The 19,129-nt window shown below is 56.2% G+C and overlaps 1 long non-coding RNA gene across 2 annotated transcripts in view; it reads right to left on the bottom strand.

Moving 5' to 3' along the window:
* The window catches only part of LOC108495857, a 54,204-nt gene that overhangs the window by 22,064 nt on the left and 13,011 nt on the right, over positions 1-19,129 (bottom strand). For both annotated transcript variants that reach the window (XR_001874254.1, XR_001874253.1), the window contains exon 2: positions 15,678-16,149. This is a non-coding gene — a long non-coding RNA (uncharacterized LOC108495857). The remainder of the gene's footprint in view (positions 1-15,677; positions 16,150-19,129) is intronic.

Raw genomic sequence — 19,129 nt, 5'->3', positions numbered from 1 at the left:
GGTTGGATGGGGCTTGGAGCAACCTGGGCTAGTGGAAGATGTCCCTACCCATGGCAGGGGGGTGGGATGAGATGGGCTTTAGGGTCCCTTCCAACCCAAACCATTCCATGATTCTGTAAGAACACAAAAGAACTGCCTGTCCCAGCTGGAATGCAAGGCTGGGGAGTTGTCAAGTGATGGAAAACATCCTCTCCTGTGGATGCCTCCCAACACCAGCCCTGAGGGCTTGAGTGCCTGGGATGCCAGGCTGCTGGACCTGACCCCCTGCATGGTGGAGACAACATCTCCTCTGTAACCACAGTGGATTTGCATCCATGTTTCAAAAGCCAAGCCCTGGGTTTGCATATTCCTTTGTCAGTGGTGAAGCAAAGATGGAGCAGATAACGAACAAACTACAAACAAATACCAGGAGGAAGGAACCAAACCTACAAAGTCACTGCTCTTTTTCAGGGCAGCTCCCCCAGTGCTGTGCTGGAAGAGGTCCCTGCCAGCCCGGGAGACACGGGAGTTTCACCAGAGCTCCCACATTTGGAAACAGCAACTTTTAATTGCACATATCCACGTCCAGGCACCAAACGTGCTCAACTCCCAAACCTCCCACCGCAATTAACAGCCACTAATGACTCTGTGCTCAGGCCCTGCCAAAGCCAAACCGTCCAGGCAAACTCACAGCTCGGCTGCCAAGAGCAGCACCTCCCAAAGCCAGGGCCACCTCTCCCAGGCTGCAGAGGATCCAGGGAGCTCTTCTCCCCTGGGGATGAAAGGATGCTGAACCACCTCCCTTTCCAGGGAGACAGAGGACACCAGTACCAGGAGCAGCATCTCAATCTCTTGCACGTTGCAGGAGGAATTCTCTGCCAAAAGAAGTGATTTCCAGGGAAGAGCTGGTGCTGGAGGAGCCCCTCCATCCTCCCACGAGGCTGCTGGACACCAGAGCCATGCACAGCCCCAGAGCACCAGCTCATCCTCCTCGCACGGGATGAGGGATCTCGGCCCCTTCCAGCCCGTGGGTCACTTGGCCAGCACGTGGCAGGGACAGGCTCCAACAGAAACATCCCTCTTGTCTTAAAAAATTAAGGCCTCTGCTTTGCTCCCACATCTGACAAGACGCCGCATGCTTTGCTAATCCTTGGAGGAGATTAACTTTTTATTTAGAATTCCTTCCTCTAAATGTGGCAATTATGAAGGGTGGTGGTTTTTTTTTTTTTCCTCCCCTTCTTTAAGCTCTTGGCAAGGGAACACTTTCTCCAAGTTGGCTGAAAAGGGTTAGTTAAAAGTGGATCTCGTCTTACTTCCCCTCTCTGATCCAACCCACGGGAGCCTCTTGCCCAAGGGGATGCCCCTTGTCTCATCCATCAGCCCAGTCTGATGCCATCCATGTGAAAATCCAACCTGGCCTTGAACAGTTCCAGGGCTGGGGCAGCCACAGCTCCTCTCACCACCCTCACAGGGAATTTTTGCATGGAAGTACCAGCCCATTCCCGTGCAGATCCCATGCCTGAGCTCCAGGGCAGCTGTTCCCACTCAACAGGCACAAAGTGACTCCAGCAGCAGTGGAGCAGCTTGTGGGAAACTCAGGGAAGGATGCCCCGAACAGAGCAAAGACAACCCTGCCTGTACACCGAGAAAAAGGGGGGAAAAAAATGTATCAAGTGCCTGTAGCTGTCAGAAAACATTTCTGCAGCTTTGGCAAGACAGACACAACTAATTTAGCTGAGGTATATTAAGCTGTCAGTCTGGATGATAAGAATTTAATCACTGGGAGCAGATCAAAGCTCGGCAGCACTATCGGGGGTGGGCTGGACACAGGGATCAGCAGAGCAGGGATGTGCAGGCACTGAGAGGAGCAGGAAAAGCCTGTACAGTGGGAACAGCCCCAGTGTGCTCCCGGGACATCACCTGCCCACAGGTATTGTCTCTCCCCAGGATGTGGGATCACTGCTGTGCCACAGGGAGCCAGAGCTGAGCAGTCCCTGCTGTGACCGACATCATCAGCTGGGCTCAGGGCTGGAGCCAAGGGAGGAGATGCCAATGGAGAGGGAGGATGAGCCATTGGCACTCCCATGGGAAAGGCAACGGGCTGCAGAGACCCTGCACCCCAACTCTCCAGCACAGGAGGAAAGTCTTCCCTGTGAGGCCCTGGCACAGGTTGCCCAGAGAAGCTGTGGCTGCCCCATCCCTGGAAGTGTCCAAGGCCAGGCTGGATGGGGCTGACCACCATCTCCACCCCACCTCTCCACAAGAGCAGCAGCTCAGCCGCTCACTCTGGATCACAATGCCAATGATGTCCCTTTGTGCCACCCTCCTCACCTGGCAGAGCAGGGGGAAGAGCAGCTGGGGAGGTGAAGGGAAAACTCACAATTCCATCACAGCTGGAAGACAAGCCCTACTGCTGCAGGGATTTTATCTGCATTTCCCTGGGATGTTTTAGCCTTGGGCTGCTCCAGTAATTATTCCTGAGGTTCACTGGGCAGTTTTTACTGGGCTCTGCTTGGTGGGAAGCACAGGGCTGGCAGGGCCATCCAGGTGCTGCACGCTGCCTATCCAGGTGGGAAACGGCATCTCCCATGGGATCTGACCATATCTGGGCCCCAGCAAAGCCCAGACCTTGCTCCTGGAGGAGCAAGCACTCTGACACTCCCTGCTGCAGACCCCTGGGAGGTGGGCACAGGATGCCCAGTGGTGCTGAGCAGGGACAGCACAGCCAGGGAGCCACAGCCCCTGCCCTCCCAAGGGCCCCAGGAAAAGAGATCTGTGATACAAGACAAAAAGTCAAGAACATGGGGGGATTCTTGGGGTCGTCCTGCACATGGACAAGAGCTGGATGATCCCTGCAAGTCCCTTCCCACTCAGGATACCCTGTGATCCCACGGCATCTCCGGTCTCAGCCACAAGCAGAGAACAGCGAGAGCCTGATGGCTCAGCACAACATTCCTCAACACTTCCAGAAGCAATGCTCTGCAATGCTATTTTTAATCTCTTTTTTTTTTTTTTTAATTTGCAGAAGTCCAGCCCAGACTTCAGCAGCTCCAAAGGCCACCAGAGCCCCCAGCGTGCTTCCCAATTAAGCGCCGCAGCCGCCCCCGCGCCCCTGCCCGATTACCCAGCGCCTGTTACATAAACCTAATTAGCAGGGCTCCACTTGCAGCATGGCAAATGGCTCCACTAATCCGGGATTTGTTCTCCTAGAAACTAATTTAATCATACAGTGCCAGCCAGGCTGCTCACGTGGCCGAGGGGGAGAGCAGCCCCCAAATCTCTCGGCCCCCAGTAAGGAGCCATTAGGGGTGAGCCAAGCCCCGCCGCCACAGCAGAGCTCCTGGGGACCCTAATCCTCTGAAACAGCCCCAGACGGGATCTACTACTTAAAAAAATAATGAAAAAAATAAAATACCTTAAGAGAGATCTGGGGAGAAGGGCCGTGATTAGGCTGGAGCAAACCTGCAGCCTTCAGTGGTGCCCACATGGGCGAGCAAGGACCCAGCACCGACAGCGCCTGCTGGGGATGGTGGGGAGGTCACAGCCCCTCTGATGGGACGTGGCACCTCATCCCACAACAGGCAGCACCTCTGCTGGATCCTTCAAAAGCCCTTCCAAACAACTTTTAAGCTTGTGGTATATGAAAGGGAAGTTCACGTGCTGCCAACTTCAGCAGAAGCAGCTCTTACTTAAACTAATCTTAATTAAGGATCTCCAGGATAACCCAACATCAATAGCAGGATTCCCCAGGCACGGGAGGACAGCAGCAGCACACGGTAATTGTATCACTCCTCAGGCTCAGTGCTCTTTGCAAAATCAGGATTACTTAAAAAATAAAAGAATCCTGAGATTTGAACATAAAGAAAATTCTCATTATATCCCCTTTTATTTGCTCTCTGGGCTGTGTTACCACATGGACACAGCTCCAGGTCCTCACACTGAGCCCACCCAAGCCCAGCCCGAGTGAGCAGAGCCAGGCCCAGCTCTGTGAAGGGTTTCACAGGGCACCCACTCAGTGTTTCACAGTTGACACTCCTGTCTCTGGCCAAGTGTAAGCGTTTTTTTCCCTAGACTGTGGAAAGGTGAAGCAAGGACATCTGCAGCCAAGCAGCATCCAGGCTTCCAGAGCCCTGGCAGCACTGCTCTCTCTGCAGCAGCTTTAATTTATAACACACTCATGGTAACTTGGAGAAAGGCAGAAATTGGACTCCTAATCCCTAAAATTAAAGAGAATCCAGAAATCACAATTTGGGAGTTTTCTTCCTTCTGAGCTTTCCACCAGACAACTTGTTTCTGGCTTAAGAAAGTTGGCTTTCACAGACAGCCTTAAACAAGTATTAAATCCAACACTGACATATGGCTTCATCATCCCAGAGGATCCCAAAATGCCTTTTGCAGGGGAAACTCCACCTCCTGGGCAGGCTGGGAGGACTCAGCTCAGAGCTCCCGGGATCTCCCACCCCACTGGCCTGTTTGCTTTAGGAGCAAGAGCAGGTCTAGAAACCCCTTTGTGCTTCCAGCACGACGTTCTCCAGGTCAGAACAGAGCCAGGGGTACCTGATCCAGGCCCGGGGAGGGGACCAGGGGCACGGCAGCCCTGCCCCTTCCCCACAGGTGAGTTCTTATCACGGCGGCACCACAAACGGGCCATAAAGGGTTGGGAGGGGACAGCTGTGCCCCAGGTGTGCCCCAGGTGGGGCGGCTCCCTTTCATCTCACCCCCCTGTTCAGCCCAAACCCTGGCATAGGCTGGAGCATGACAGGAAAAAAACAGGCCAGGCCTTCAGGCAGATGGAGCCCTTGGGAATCGTTTTCCTCCCCGGCATCCGTTGGGCGCAGGAAGGCAAGCTGGGCTCTGCTGGCACACACAGCACGGCCCCTGCCCCATCCCAAGGGATTGAGAGTGGCTCCAGGCATCCCAAGGGATTGAGAGTGGCTCCAGGAGGGCACACTCGGCTACGAGAGCCCCACCAGCATTTCACAGAGGAAGGACGTGGCCGTGGGACCATTCCACAGGAGTGGAGATGGCACAGACCTTCCCTGCAGGGCAGAGCTGGGGCAGGGAGGGATGAGTCTCCCACCAGGCCTGGCAGCTCCCAGGGCACCTGCTCCAACCCTGGCACACAACTCTGACACACAGCAGAGCCCAGGACTCCCCAGCCTTGCCCAGAGAAGCTGTGGCTGCCCCATCCCTGGAAGTGTCCAAGGCCAGGTTGGACGGGGCTTGGAGCAACCTGGGCTAGTGGAAGGTGTCCCTGCCCATGGCAGGGGGTGGCACTGGAGGGGCTTTAAGGCCCCTTCCAACCCAAACCATTCCAGGGTTCTATGATGGACATTTGGTCTCTACTTCCTCCATCCTGAGCCAACTGTGCCTCCACTCCCAGCCCAGTGTGGGCAGGGGGGGACAGTGGGGACACCAAGCACTTGGTCAGCTCTGCTCTGCTGGGCTTGGGTGAGCACCTACCAACATCCTCAAGCTTCAGCAGAAGAAAACCCAATAAAATTCAAACACAACCTTAGAACAAGCAAGAAAAAGAGAATACAAAAGTGGGAAATACAAAAACACAAAGAGCGGAACCTCCTTTTGCGGCCAGCCCCTGCCTTTGGGCGAGCTTTCCACTGGCCACTGGCATCCCACTGGCCACAGCAGAAGCACATGCAGAGGGCAGAGGTTGCCCCAGACTCGTCCCTTTCAAGCCCCAGGTGCCAGCCCTGCCCCAGGAGGGGCTGTGCCAGCACAGCCAGATGTCACACACACCCCTGGGCCGGAGCTGCCCACGGCCTTGGCGTGCGGCGAGCAAACAGCGGGTTATCTCCCCTGGGCAAACAGCGGGGTCATTAAGTGACGGGCTCAGACAATGTTTAATTACCCCGATCGTGGGAAGGGGGCAGCCAGGGGGAGGCAGAAACTGCGGGGGGAATTCCGGAGCCGGAGATGAAACGGGAGCTGCGGGGGCGGCGCTGACGGGGAACAGCCAGGTGATAGCCCAGGTGATAGCCCAGGTGATAGCCCAGTGTTTGCTCAGCCAGCCCAGCTCCCCACAGCCCCCCGGGAGGGCACCCGCCGGCTCCCACATGCCAGCAGCTCCAAAGCCAGGATGTCTCTCCTCTGCCAGGCAGGGAGCTGTGTAGGGCCAGCTCATCTCCTGGGAGGTGGGAGCTCCAGGCTGGAGCAGGGTCTGCTTCTACATCAGTTCGAAGGATCCAGGAACTTTCAGTGCTGGATCCCCATCTCAGCAGGACCAACCTTAGACCTGCCCTTTGGGGGGTCTGTTGACACCTTAAAACCTCTCCCAGAATCGTCTCCATCCCCAGGGAAGAGCAGAGCCTGGGGAGGGCACAGCACCAGCACAGGGGCTGCAGAGCCTCCTGGTCCTTCACATGCCCCTGCTGAGCCAACACCCCCCGAGGAGTTTGGAAACCCTGGCACAGCAGGGCCACGGGCACCATCCACACCACATTCCCGGCAGGAGCTACCGAGTGATTAATCACGGTTACAAGGCTGCACCAGACAGACAGGAATGTGCCATGAAGGGCAAGGAGCACATCAGGGAAAGGTGTTAAAGAGCCCAGCAGGTTGTTTATAACCTGCCATGAACAACTGATTAACCATTAATCCTCTGTTAGCACTGCTTTATGAGCCAGGGCTCCCCCCAGCAGGGACCCTCCAGCTCTGCAGAGCACCAGAGGCACCTGGGCAAGAAACCTTCCAGCACAGAAGCTCCCTGCTGCTGCCCGCACCCCCTGCCCAGCCAGGCTCAACCCCCACGGGCCATTTTGAGGTCAGACTGGAGGTAATCAGTGAAAAAAAAAGGCAAGTAATCCCCACCACCACCCCCACCCCGTCAGATGTTTGTCAGGTAGCTCCCCCTCAGGGCTGGAGATGGACCATGTCCAAGGCAGGGATCACAGCAGGGTCCTGCTCTAAGGGGGTTTCCTGGTGACATCTCTTTTCAGGTGCCACACTCCTGACCTTGAGCTTCCCAGCACCACCCCTCTGAGCAGAACACCTGAGGTCCCCCAGCTCCTTCCCAGCAGCTGGTTCTGGCATGGCATGGCCTGGCACAGAGACCAGCACAGCCTCTCTGCAGCAGCATCCTACCGGGGATGCTCTCAGCAGGCCTCAACTCATTTAAGGAGAACAAGGAGTGGCTTTGTCAGATGCATTTCCAGAACCTCTCACTCTGCCCTCGCTCCAGGGAAGCAGGAGGCAGCTGGGATCCCTTCTGCACATGGGGAGGGGGCTGAGGGAGCTGCTGGGCAGGACTGGAGGTGGGGAACACAGCAGGGGCTTCACGTGGAGGGGGGAAGCCACCCTCCAGACACCGCATCCTGCTGTCCTGCAAACGATCCCACCTCCCCAGAGCAGCCAAAGCCTCTGGGAACAAGTTTTGGGAGGTGGAGAAAGCAGGTTTTATGAGCAGCCCTGGCCAAGAGGGGGAGGTCAGCACAGAGCTCACTCCACCAAGTGTGGAAGGGATGCCAAGAACCAGCAGCACAAAATGCTCAGGCAGAGCTTTGCCCCAGTGTCCAACCAGGAGATTCCCCAGCAGCACCAGTGTCTCACACTCCTGCCTTCAGGCTCCTCTGCCCCTGCCCCTTTGGGTTTTTAATTGTATAAATTGGATACATTAACTGTATAAATTGGAATTATTTCCCAGATATCCAGCAACAGCTGTTTCCTCTCACCCGATCCCAAAAGACTACAAAACTCTCCCAAACTTTCCCACCTCAGAAATGACAAGTTGGACCATTCACCTCCTCAGCACTGCCTGGGACAGGAGGGAAGCCATGGCCACACAGCCCTGCCTGTGCCCAGGGTGCCCAGCTCCAGAGCCAGCCATTCCCACATCCCAGCTGGAAAAACAGCCCGTGCTAAAAACTGACTTCAGGTTTACTTTGTCATAAAAGTCACACACAGAGCTCTGATGTCTCCACTCAACAGTTTGGGGCAGTTTGAACACAAAGCAGCTGTGAAAAATATCCTGCAAGGAAAAAGGTGCATTTCCACATGGAAAAGTGCAGGGGATTCACAAGGAGCACCCACAGAAGGCAACCCTTCCCTGAGAAGAGCTGAGCTACAGCTGTGACAGCAAAAGGCAAGGGCAGGTGCCCCCCAGGGCTCTGCAAACACAGAGCTCCAGAGCTGCTCCTTCACCTCCAAGATGTGTCACCACCGAGAGGAACCTGCTCCCCACCTGCTCAGGGATTTGCCTTTGCTTGCAAAGGTTGGCTTATCACCCCCATTCCATGGCTTCTCCCACCCCATCCCAGCTCAGTCACAGGGCAAACATCAGGAAATAAAAAAAAAATATAAAATAAGATGGAAATGTCACCAGGCAAAACTCAAGGAGGAGGAGGAAGCTGTGCTCCAAACCCACTTCAAGGGGTTCACAATCACTGTGGAGCCTTTGCTGCTGGAGAGCTGGGATGTCACAGACCCCGAGCTCAGTATCCTGCTCCAGCCAGGAATGTTACACATGGGCTCTTGAGCAACTTAAATGACTTGCAAGTCCCAGCCTTCTTAACCAGAAGGCTTTAGAAAATCCCAGCCCTAATCCTCCTGTGCTCTATGAGCCGCCCTTCCCGTCTGTAAAAAGGGGATAATATCTTCCTGCCCTCAGGAATATCCCTCACACCGGCTTGGAGCTGCTCAGACACTGCCCTGCAGAGCCTGGAACCAGCTGGGCACGGAGCTCTGGGAGGAGCTGCCCCCCCAGCACAGCTCCTGCAGCACCTTTCCTGGGAGCCCCTTCCCTGGCAGCTCCAGTGCTCATGGAAATGGGAAAGCTGCATCCAGAGATATCCGTGTGCCCTCCCCAGGATCAGGAACAGCAATCCAAGGCCATGGCTCTGCCCCTCTATCCCAAACACAGCACAGGGCAGATGACAAGGAGCAGAGGCACCAGCCCACCCGTGCCAAGAGGGAGGGCACAGCCCCCACTGGGCTCCACCATTCCCTGCATGACTTGGGATACGTTATTTCCTCCTCCAGAGCCTCAGTTTCCCCTCCTGAAAAACGAAACGGAAGCAAACACCACTTCACCTGCCTGCCCAGAGCGGGGAGCAGCCCCAGGCAGCCAGGGGTTTAGAGAATCCTTGGAAACCAGGCAGGGAAAGCGTGAGAAAAGCCGGAGCCACCACGGCTGCCTCTGTGATGAAGAAATCGAGGCTGAGTCAGGGAGTGGGAGCCGCGTGTTCCCAGGGGCAGGAGCACACAGCAGACACCCGCCAGACTGGTTCCCAAAGAGGCATTCCAGAGGTGATCCCACAGGGAACAGACAGCGGCACACGGCTAACGGGGACCCTGCACCCCGACATCCCACCAGCAGGGCTGCTGGGAGGCAATTCTGGATCCCTCCCTGCAGGGGAGGTGGGATGCTCGGGGGACACACACCACACCCACACTCGGGGTCTCCCAGATGAGCATTCCCGACCCTGCACTCCAAACGAGCTGTTTTATCCCACAGGCGCCTCCTGCAACAGGAGGAAGGGAAAAGGCTGGCTCAGCCCTGCAGAGAGAGTGCTGCCCCCGGGGGGCACACAGTCCCCCTGCCCTCCAAATCCCTCGTCCCCCTCCCCTGCCCACACCCCCTCGGGCAGCGATATTTGATATCGCTGCCCATTTCCTAATCTCCAGCACATGATGCAAGAACAAAACCCAGCACAACCTCGCACATGAACACCCAGCCACAGAGCAGGGATGTGGGAAAGTGCCTCCCTGCACGGAAAAGCGGGATGAGGGCAGCAGCTCATCCCCCCAGGATGAGCACTGGCAGCAGGGACAGGCCAGACTCTTCAGGAGGGGTGTTGGAGGTGAAAGAAAAACAAGTTGCTTGTCCCTGTTTCCCCAGGGACTCAGATGAGTCACTGTCCCATGACAGTGCCAGCAGCCCCACAGAACTCCCAGCATTCCATCCTTTCACAGTTTTACTGGAGACAAAGTTAAGAGGATGCTGGGGCGGATGGAGGAGATCCCACTGTGTGCAGCAAAATCCCTTCCCAGTCCCAGCCTTTGCACCCTTTATTCTTTTTAGCATTTACAAATCTGATCCAAATGCCAACCTGCCCTTTCCTCCTGGGAAAGGGAATTCCCCTGCAGCCAGGCCAGCCAAGGCTCCTTCCCAAGAGCAGAGAAAAGCCTGGAAGCAAAGGAACTGCAGGAGAGCAGGTCACTAAAAGCCTTTGGAGCTTGATGCAGTTCCTGCAAGTGCAGCAAAGCTTCAAAAGGAAAAGCGAGTGTTGGAGATTCACAGAATCCCAGAATGATTTGGGTTGGAAAGGACCTTAAAGATCATCCAGTTCCAACCTCCCTGCCATGGATTTGGTGGCCAAAAGCCACCAGGAGCCCTGGAAGAATGAGGGAAAACAAAGCAGGAAAAAGAGGGAGGGAGGGAGGGGGTGAGTGGGACAGAGAAGAGGGCGAAGGATGGAAAAGGAGGGAAGGATTTGCTGGAAGCCAGATCTACAGCCTGTTCCTGAAACTTCCCACTTGTGTGCCGGGCACTCCCGAATACTAATCAGAAGTGAAAAAAATATCAAACAATTAGGAAGGAAAGTCTCTTGGCAGGGTTTCTCCTGGAGACGTCGGGCTGGTTTTGTTTATGAGCTGGAGGAAGTGGTAACCGCTCCTGTTTGTTCTTCGGAAGAAAAGAGAAAGCTCCAGTGTTTTAATTTCTCCGCTGAAAACCCTGGAGATTTGGCCTGAAATGGAGCAGAATGGCTGATCTAGATTCACCCTCAGCCTTTTGTTACAAGAAAATATTTTAGTCATTTTCTCCCTCCCCTTCTGCGTGGGGAGAGAAAGGGGCAGTGGATACAAAGCAGGCATTTTTGTTCCCAGAAAATATCAATGAAAAGAGCATTCCAGAGGCCAAGGGCGCAGCACAGCTCCCAGGGCACAGGAGATGTCCTTGCTGGGCAGATGCACCCTCAGGAAGGGCAAAGATATAAACTCAAATACTCCTTTTCTTTATAAAGGCAGGTGAGGCAACACACAGAAAGCCTAAATAAAGTTTCTTAGTAAGATTTTTGCCTCTCAGTGACACACACGGGGCTGGGAGGAGGAGAGATCCCAGCCAGACACACAGACTTCATCCACCTCAAGGTGCAACTTGGAGCTCATCAAATGCAAAGTCCCTGTAAAAACCCTTCATTTGGGTTTAACACAGGAGGGTTGAAGTTGCACCTTGGCAAATCGAGCCAGGTTCACTGGGGTTTGTAACAGCAAGCAGGAGAGTGGAAGGGGCACAGCATGGCAGGGACAGGTCCTGGTGTGAGGGAAAGCAGGTCCCAGGAAAGCCTCAGCACCCAGAGGGGGTGTTGGAGCCCTGAGCAGGGTGAGAACAGAGCTGATGGCTCTGCCCCCAAGGCTCTCAGAGGCCTCTCAAGCACCTCTGCTGGGCAGGCAGCTCGTCCCCAAAGGGAGCAGCCAGAGGAAGGACAAACCATGACACTCCTGGCTAAAAACTTCCCAAAAACTCCAGGCTTTTAGGTGCAGAACCCAAATGGATTCACCATGGGAACCCAGCCCCGGGGCTGGTAGCGCTGCTGGAATGTGCAGTTGGCCCCAGCCATGGAGGAGGGAGCCTGGACAGTGAAACCTTTCAGCGTGAACGGTGCCGAGCAGGCAGTCTGGGGCTGCTCTGGAAGTGCTTTCCAAGGCAGCCAAACCCGCCGGGTTATCCAGCCATAATTCACCCGCTCCCAGACGGAGCCGCTGGAAGCAGAGCCAGAAAATGCTCCCAACCCTCCTGCTCCCGGGGGACTTGGAGAGGGAGAGGCAGAGCAGGAGCTTTCCAAGCTTTTTTCTGGGAGAAGACAGCACATTGAACCATCCCTGGATCAGCCTCCCAGCTCCAGGAATGCCGTGGAGGTGACCAGAGTGGAGTGTGCTGGAGACAGCAGAAGCCTCCGGGTCACACCCCGAGACACCCTCACCCAAACACCTCCCAGGGTCCTCCTGCCCCTGCACACACTCCCCAATTCCCAAGCACCCACATTTCCAAGTCATATTCATGGATCAAGAGCTTCAAATACAGCCTAAGTTTTCCTAAGTGCCCGATGCTTTTGGCTAAAAGCAGATGCATAAATGTCACATTTATCACCCCAGATCCGCTCCCTCCCCAGCCTCATCCCTCACTGCCTCGACACTCAGGGCGTCAGGATTCACAGGTTCTGGTTCTCTAGAATCACGGAATATCCAGAGTTGGAAGGGACCCACAAGGATCATCAAGTCCAACTTCTGAACATCTCCCTGCTTTCGAGGCTGGACCTCCACGAGCAGCCCAGGAGGTCGGGAATTGCCCTTTACGCGACAGCAGCACCCATTCCCGGGGGGTTCGGATCCCTGTCCCCCAGCCCGGCCGCTCTGGGCGGGCGGTGAAAGCCACCGGCGAAGCGGAGCGGGGGATGGAGCGGGAATGCCGAGGAGCGGGAATGCCGCGGAGCTCCGCTGCCATCCAGCGGCCGCGGGACCGGTGCTCGGGGCAGCGCCCGCCCCGTCGGTTCGCCGAGAAGCCACCGACAACCTCTCCCCCCCGCGATTTTTTACACGGCGAACACCGATTTCATTGTTTTCCCCCTGTATTCCACCTCCTCCGCCTGGTGCTGGAGCAGCCCTGCCCTGTTTCACCGCTGCTTCCAGGGATACGGGTTGCTCCGTGGGTTTCTCCACACCTTTCTCCCCAACCTTTTCACCTCAGGGAGCAGAGGGCTGGAGCAGCTCTGCTCTGGAGACGGGCAGGGAGAGCTGGGGGGTTCAGTCTGGAGAAGAAAAGGCTCCGGGGAGACCGGAGAGTCCCTTCCAGGGCCTAAAGGAGCTCCAGGAGAGCTGGAGAGGGACTGGGGACAAGGGATTGAGTGACAGGACAAGGGGGAATGGCTTCCCACCGCCAGAGGGCAGGGTTAGATGGGATATTGGGAAGGAATTCCTCTCTGGGAGGGTGGGGAGGGGCTGGAATGGAATTCCCAGAGAAGCTGTGGCTGCCCCTGGATCCCTGGAAGTGTCCAAGGCCAGGATGGACGGGGCTTGGAGCAACCTGGTCTTAGTGGAAGGTGAGCTTTAAGTCCCTCCCCACCCAAACCATCCCATCCAATTCCATGGGATCCCGCGGGATCCCGATCCCGATCCCGGCCGCTGCCCCCGCGCGCCCCCTGCGGGCCCCGCCCGGCACTGCCGGCACTGCCCGGGGCCGCCGCTGGGGGTCAGCGCGATCCCGGGGGATCCAACCCCATCCCGGGGGGATCCAACCCCATCCCGGGGGGATCCAACCCCATCCCCCGCCCAGAGCGTGCTCCCGAGCCCCGGCCGGGATCCGGCATCCCCCAGCCGGGAGGTGCTCCCGAGTCCCGGCCGGGATCCGGCACCCCCTTGCCCAGGGGGGTCCCCTCCCTCCCGGGTGCCCTCGGAAAGGTTGTGCCCCCCCACCCCCCAAACTGAGCTGGGCGAGGGGGGCGGCCGTGGGAAACCGCCCTTCCAAGGGGGACACATCCTGCTCTGGGGTGTGCAGGGGCACTGATCTGCAGGGAGCAGAGGTGAGAAAGAGCCTGAGATAAGGAACATTTCTCAGTCCAGAGGCTTTGCAAGGGATTGCTAAAGATCATGATAAAGAGCTTTTGGTGCCTGCAGCTACAGGTGAGGATCTCTGCAGCTGGACTGCAGCTCATCCTTCCTGCAGGATTTCATGGCCAGGTTGGACGGGGCTTGGAGCAACCCAATCTGCTGGAAGGTGTCCCTGCCCACGGCAGGGGGTGGCACTGGATGGGCTTTGAGGTCCCTTCCAACCCAAACCATTCCATGGTTCTATGATGCAGCTCCCAACAACCACAGGGAATCTCTCAGCCAAAGGGAAAGATGCAAAAACCAAACCCCAACTCCAAGTACCAGCCTGGCCCCAGATCACAGCAGCTGGTGCAGAGGAGTCCAACAGCTCTGGGTTGCTTTACATCAGCTCAGGGTAGGAAGTCTCTGCTTTGCCTCAGCACAAGTTGCTCAGCACTCGAAAATGTGGAACTACCAGCAGGGTCATGTGCACAAACTCATCCCTCCTGCCTGCACTTCACAGGCAGGGACAGGAGAGGAAGCCAGAGCCTCATGTTGGAAAGGAATGAAGTCAAGTACTTGGTACACTCACATCATCATCGAGGAAAAACCACAATGCCAAGGGTTTGGGAAGGGACTCAGCTGAAACAGCACCAGTCAGACACAGACAAGGGGAGGAAATCAGAATGCCCAGGCTCTGCTCCAACAGCTGGGAGTCTGCAGTGCAGAAGCACAGTCAGCCCCTCAGGTTTGGATTTTCCATCCCCATCCATCCCGAGAGCACCCAGCTGGCAGAGCCACCTCTGGCAAGAGCAAACACCAGATCCTCCTGGATTTGTGTCCAATAAAATGGACAGCAGCCTCAAAGGTCTCTCCTGTGCCCCTGTGCCCACCCTGGCACAGTCCCTGCTCAGCTCCTGCAGGACATTCCACAGCCACAGTGCTCCCAGACGGACACCAGGACAGAGCTCACGTCCCTGCCAGGCTGCATCAGCCTTCTTGGGCTGACTGCCCAGCAAACAAGAGCAGATGAGCCCTAACCAAAAGCAGATATATATTTTTAAAAGCCAAGTCTTTGCCAGCAGCAATTTTCCCTTTATTCACATTTCTGAGTCTCATTCTCACAAAGGAAAGAACACTACAAAAAAACCCCCACACCTGAGAAAGCAGCCTGGGCAGGGCAAACCACAGCACCTCCTCAGTTTAAAGGGTCAGTTCTGCTCCACGTGCCAAAACCCAGCTGGACCCTCCCCAGTTCAGAGCAAAGGGTCATAAGAGCCTTCACAGGGAACAGGGACTGGAGGGGAATGTCCTCCCCAAAGCACACAGGGACAAGAGAAGACAAGTGTCACTGCAGGCCAGACCCAGGGGAAAGGCAGGACAGCACCACTGGGCAAGGGGCAGCACAGAGGGCTGGTGAGGGCAAATCCACCTGCCCTGGCCCAGGGATCATCACCTCCTTCCCCAGCCAAGCAGAACCCCCCACGTTTCACCCTCACACATCCCAGCTGCTCCCAACAGCCCCTCAGGCACTTCTCCCAACATCACACCAGGATGTCGACACCACCACAAGTCCCCTCAAAATCCGAAGCCCTGGCATCACTTTCTAGCAGGAAAGGGGATTTTCCAGCACAAGGAGGTTTACACCACCCTCCTCTCCAAAGGGAGCCTCTCAGCTCATCGCTGCATCCACCAGGAGCCCCACGGGACCCTCAGGACAAGCCACACATTGTTCCCAGTGAGCCTGACAAGGCTCCCATGAGCCACCACCACTGACTTCCACAGGCTTAAAAGTCTGGGAAAGCAGCAGAGCTCCCCTTGCCAGGGAAAGAAGGGAAAACCTGCTGAGGGGCTGCAGCCTTTAACCCCTTTGTTCACTACTCAGCAATAAAACTCCAGGAAGAAAACTCTTATTAGGGATTTCAGGCTCAGATGGTACTAAAATGTTCTTGCTCTGATGGGAACAGGCAGGGGAAGGCAGCTCAGCTGTCAGAAACAAGCCTGTCTGCTCCCACATTCCCTTACAGCAGGTCACTCCATTTGGCATCGTTTTCTCAAGAGAGGGAAAATATAATTTTTACAGAAGTCCCACAGGAAAGTGCTTTAAAAAAATAAAATAAAAAAAAAAGAGAGAAAAATATATATTCCTGACTCACCTAAAAGCAGGATTTGTCCTACACGTGTGCGTGGACTCCTTCCTCCTCCAGAGCCACGATGCCCAGAGCAGCCCAGAAAAAGAGGGGCTGTGACTGCTGCTTTTCCACATCTGTCCATTGGGAGACGTCACACGTCAAAGCCAGTTCCACCACGGTGATGCCAAAAGCAGTAATCCACGGGAGCTGGAGAGGAGCAGGGGCTGCAGCCTCCCAGCTGTGCCATTCCCAGCTCCAAACAGAAGGGAGCATCCAAAACCCACAGCAGTCCAGGAGGGTTTATGATGTCAGAGATCCCAGGGGAGAGGAACCATCCAGAGGCAAATCCTCCTGGCTCGGGACCATGGGTAGAGGGGGAGAAGTCCCAATCCTGCACGTGGTCAGGCTCTGGCCTCCTCACTTCTGGCACAAGGACAGTCCCAGGGCGGTTGTGGCCGATGGAATTTGTCGTTCCTGAAGCGGCAGATGCCAAAACCTGTGGAGAAACAAACGTCAGGATGAGGGACCAGGAGTGACCTCGGTCACTCCAGCACAGCCGGAGCTGCCCCTTGTCTCCAGCCCCTGTTCTCCTGCCAGCCACAGGGCACCTGAGCACATCCCACAGAGCAACACTGCAAGATATTCCCAAATCCAGCATTAAAATGTCAGGACTGTGCCAAAAGGAAGGAGCAAGTGAGATTTTTCTTGCTGCAGCTGAGCAGAGAGCACTGGCCATGCTGCTGGCCACATCCCCAGGGAGCAGAGAGCACTGGCCAGTCCCTTGCCCGGGTGTTACTGTCCCAGTTGGTCAGTACTGGTCACAATGGTCCCTGACATGTAGGATTCTGATTTAAATCCATCCACAAAAAGAGAGACAGGGATTTCTTCGCAGGGCACCACACAGCAGCAGTGACAAACACAGCAAACAGCCACAGGGCTCAGAAAGGTGACAATTCCCAAGCTGAATTCCCTCCTGCAGCAGCCTCCGGATGGAACCAGCCCCTGCAGCAGTGCTGAGCCCCCCGGGGCTTAGAGGATCTGCTGAAGATGTGTCCAAGCACAGCCCCCCGACTGTCCCTTCCCTTTGGTGACAACCCCAGCAGAGAGCCCAGGACAGGAGCAGCATCTTCCTCCCTGCATCCCTCCAACCCAAACCCAGGGAAGTCACGGACACGCTGGCAGAGGGAGCAGGGACCCCTCTGCCCCGAGAGCGGCGGGCACACGGATGGCCAGCACTTTTTGGGGAGGGTTTTGACGTCCTGCCCCGTGCCAGGGCCCTGCAGAGCCCCTCCCGTGTGCTCGGGCACACAGTGCCCTGGGATGCACACGAGCACAGCCCCTGCCCTGCCTCGTTAGGGCGCCGCTGCTCCCCGGCACAAAGTCCGTATTTGTTTCCCTGCAGGGGTGGAAATAAAGGGGGTTTTGTGTTTTCTTCCTCTTCTCTTCGCGGGCTGGAGTGAGTTTATTTGACACTCCAGCACTCTTTGTGAGCTGAGTGCCCGAGGATAAATGCTACCCTCAAGAGTTACTTGGCGTTAGACAGAGGGACCCTCTTCAGAGGAGAATGGGGGCTTGTTGGGCTGGGGTGGGAGGGGGCACGGGGAGGGGGGCTCCGAGGAGCGCCCGGGCAGCCCTCATAGAAGGGTCTCTGTCCTGGGCTCACAATAGAGCGAATTCTTAAAGATACCGGGAGCTGAAAGGAAGGAAGGAACTTTCCTCCTTTTAAAAAGGATTTTCAGGAACAATTGAAGAAGCTTTAAAAAGGGGATCATTATTTCCCATCCAGTCTGCTGGGCTGGGAAGCTCTGCCTCCCTCCCCCCTCGAGCCCCGGGCTGGGGAGGTCTGACATGTTCCACTGGGACACACCGAGAGGTTGGATGATGGTCACTGGCCAGTTTACTGAGGAACTGCCCAGGCCCTCGAGCAGGGGGTGCCTCATCCTTCTCCTCCCTCCCACAGGTGCCACTTCCATGAGCCACCTTCTTCTGCTTCCAGGTCCTCCTGCCCTGGAAGGAATAAGGTGCAGAGAATGGATTATCCCAGGAACAGTGGCTCAGGTACCCACTGATGGACCAGGTGGAGCAGGATGCCACCACCCACCCTGCCAGGGACACAGGAATAACTGTCCCCTGGAGACACCAACCAAATCCATGCAGAGAGAGGATGGCACATCCATGGAGAACGGGGTGCAGAGAGCCCTGCCAGCCTGCTCCAGGTGAGCAGCTCTGCCTGCCCAGCTGATGGAGGGTTTTCTGCACACACTCAGTGTTACACAGAGCAGAAAGAGGAGTTAAACCAAAGCAGTTTGGCTGCTGAGCTTCACCTCCAGCTCAGCACCACCCCAGACCCCACCCACTGCCAGGGTGACTGGTGCCAGCTCCCACCACCCTCATGTCCAGCCAGGCAGGACCCTCCTGCCCACACCCCCCTGGGCTGCACTGCAGCATTTCTGGCACCTCAGAGCAACTCCAGCCCAGGTGCCAACACTGACCCACCCCACAGTGAGCCCTGCTCCTCCTCTGTCACTCCAGAGGTGTGTGAGGACCTCATCCACAGGCTCCCTCATTCCCTCTTCACTTCCACTTGCTGAGGAAACGCTGGAAACAAATGCAGAACCAAGTCCAGAGCGGTGCTGGCCATGGGGAAACCTGCTAAAGCTCATCCACACCCCCAGCAGGGAGGGGACCTGCTCTCCACAGTCTGGAAGTGCAGAGAAGCTCCTGTGAGCTTTAATTCCCAGAGTTCAGTCCCAAATTCACTACATCCCTGGCCATCCAGGTCCAGAGTGAACCAAGCTGCCTCTTGGTGTCACTGGCAGCCCAGGTCCCAGACACCAGGAGCAGGTTCCTGTCCCTCCAGAGACACCCTACCTGGAGCTGTGCCAGTGCCAGCACTGAGCTCATCTGCAGGGAACGAGGATGGGCAGGGGAGAACCTCACCCAGCACAAACACCCTCATCACCCAGCCTACAGATCCTAAAGGGACCTTCACTGCACCTCCTGCCTGCCAGGGTAAGCCCACACACCACAAATGAACATTCTGACACCTCCTGGCCTGAAATCCCCATTTAAAGGACCAGCAAAGGAGCTGAGGCAAAGCCCAACGACAGCAGTGAGGGCACAGCCACCCAGAGTGATGTGACACTGGTCCCAGAGCACCTTCCTCCATCTGACCCCGTACAGGACACACTCGGGGAGTCCAGGGCAGCCTCCAAAGCCAGTCTGAGCTCTGTGTGGTACCAGGCAAAAACCTTTGGGCCCTGGTGATCAAGTCACGTTGCCAGAGAGGTTCAAGGTTGCCTTAGGCTGAGCTTTACTCAGCACAGTCATCTCTGCTCCTTGACAAGACCAGGGCAGGTTTTCCTGCAGCCATACAAGACAGATGACAGCTCTGATCCCTCCCAGGGAGAAAAAGGAATAAAATCTCAGAGGGATAAGCTTTATAAAAATCCTGACTAGACAACATTTGCTCCTGA

The sequence above is a fragment of the Lepidothrix coronata genome, unplaced genomic scaffold (assembly GCF_001604755.1).
Source record: "Lepidothrix coronata isolate B3197 unplaced genomic scaffold, Lepidothrix_coronata-1.0 Scaffold34, whole genome shotgun sequence".
NCBI lineage: Eukaryota > Metazoa > Chordata > Aves > Passeriformes > Pipridae > Lepidothrix > Lepidothrix coronata.
This window is presented reverse-complemented; position numbering and strand designations above follow the sequence as displayed.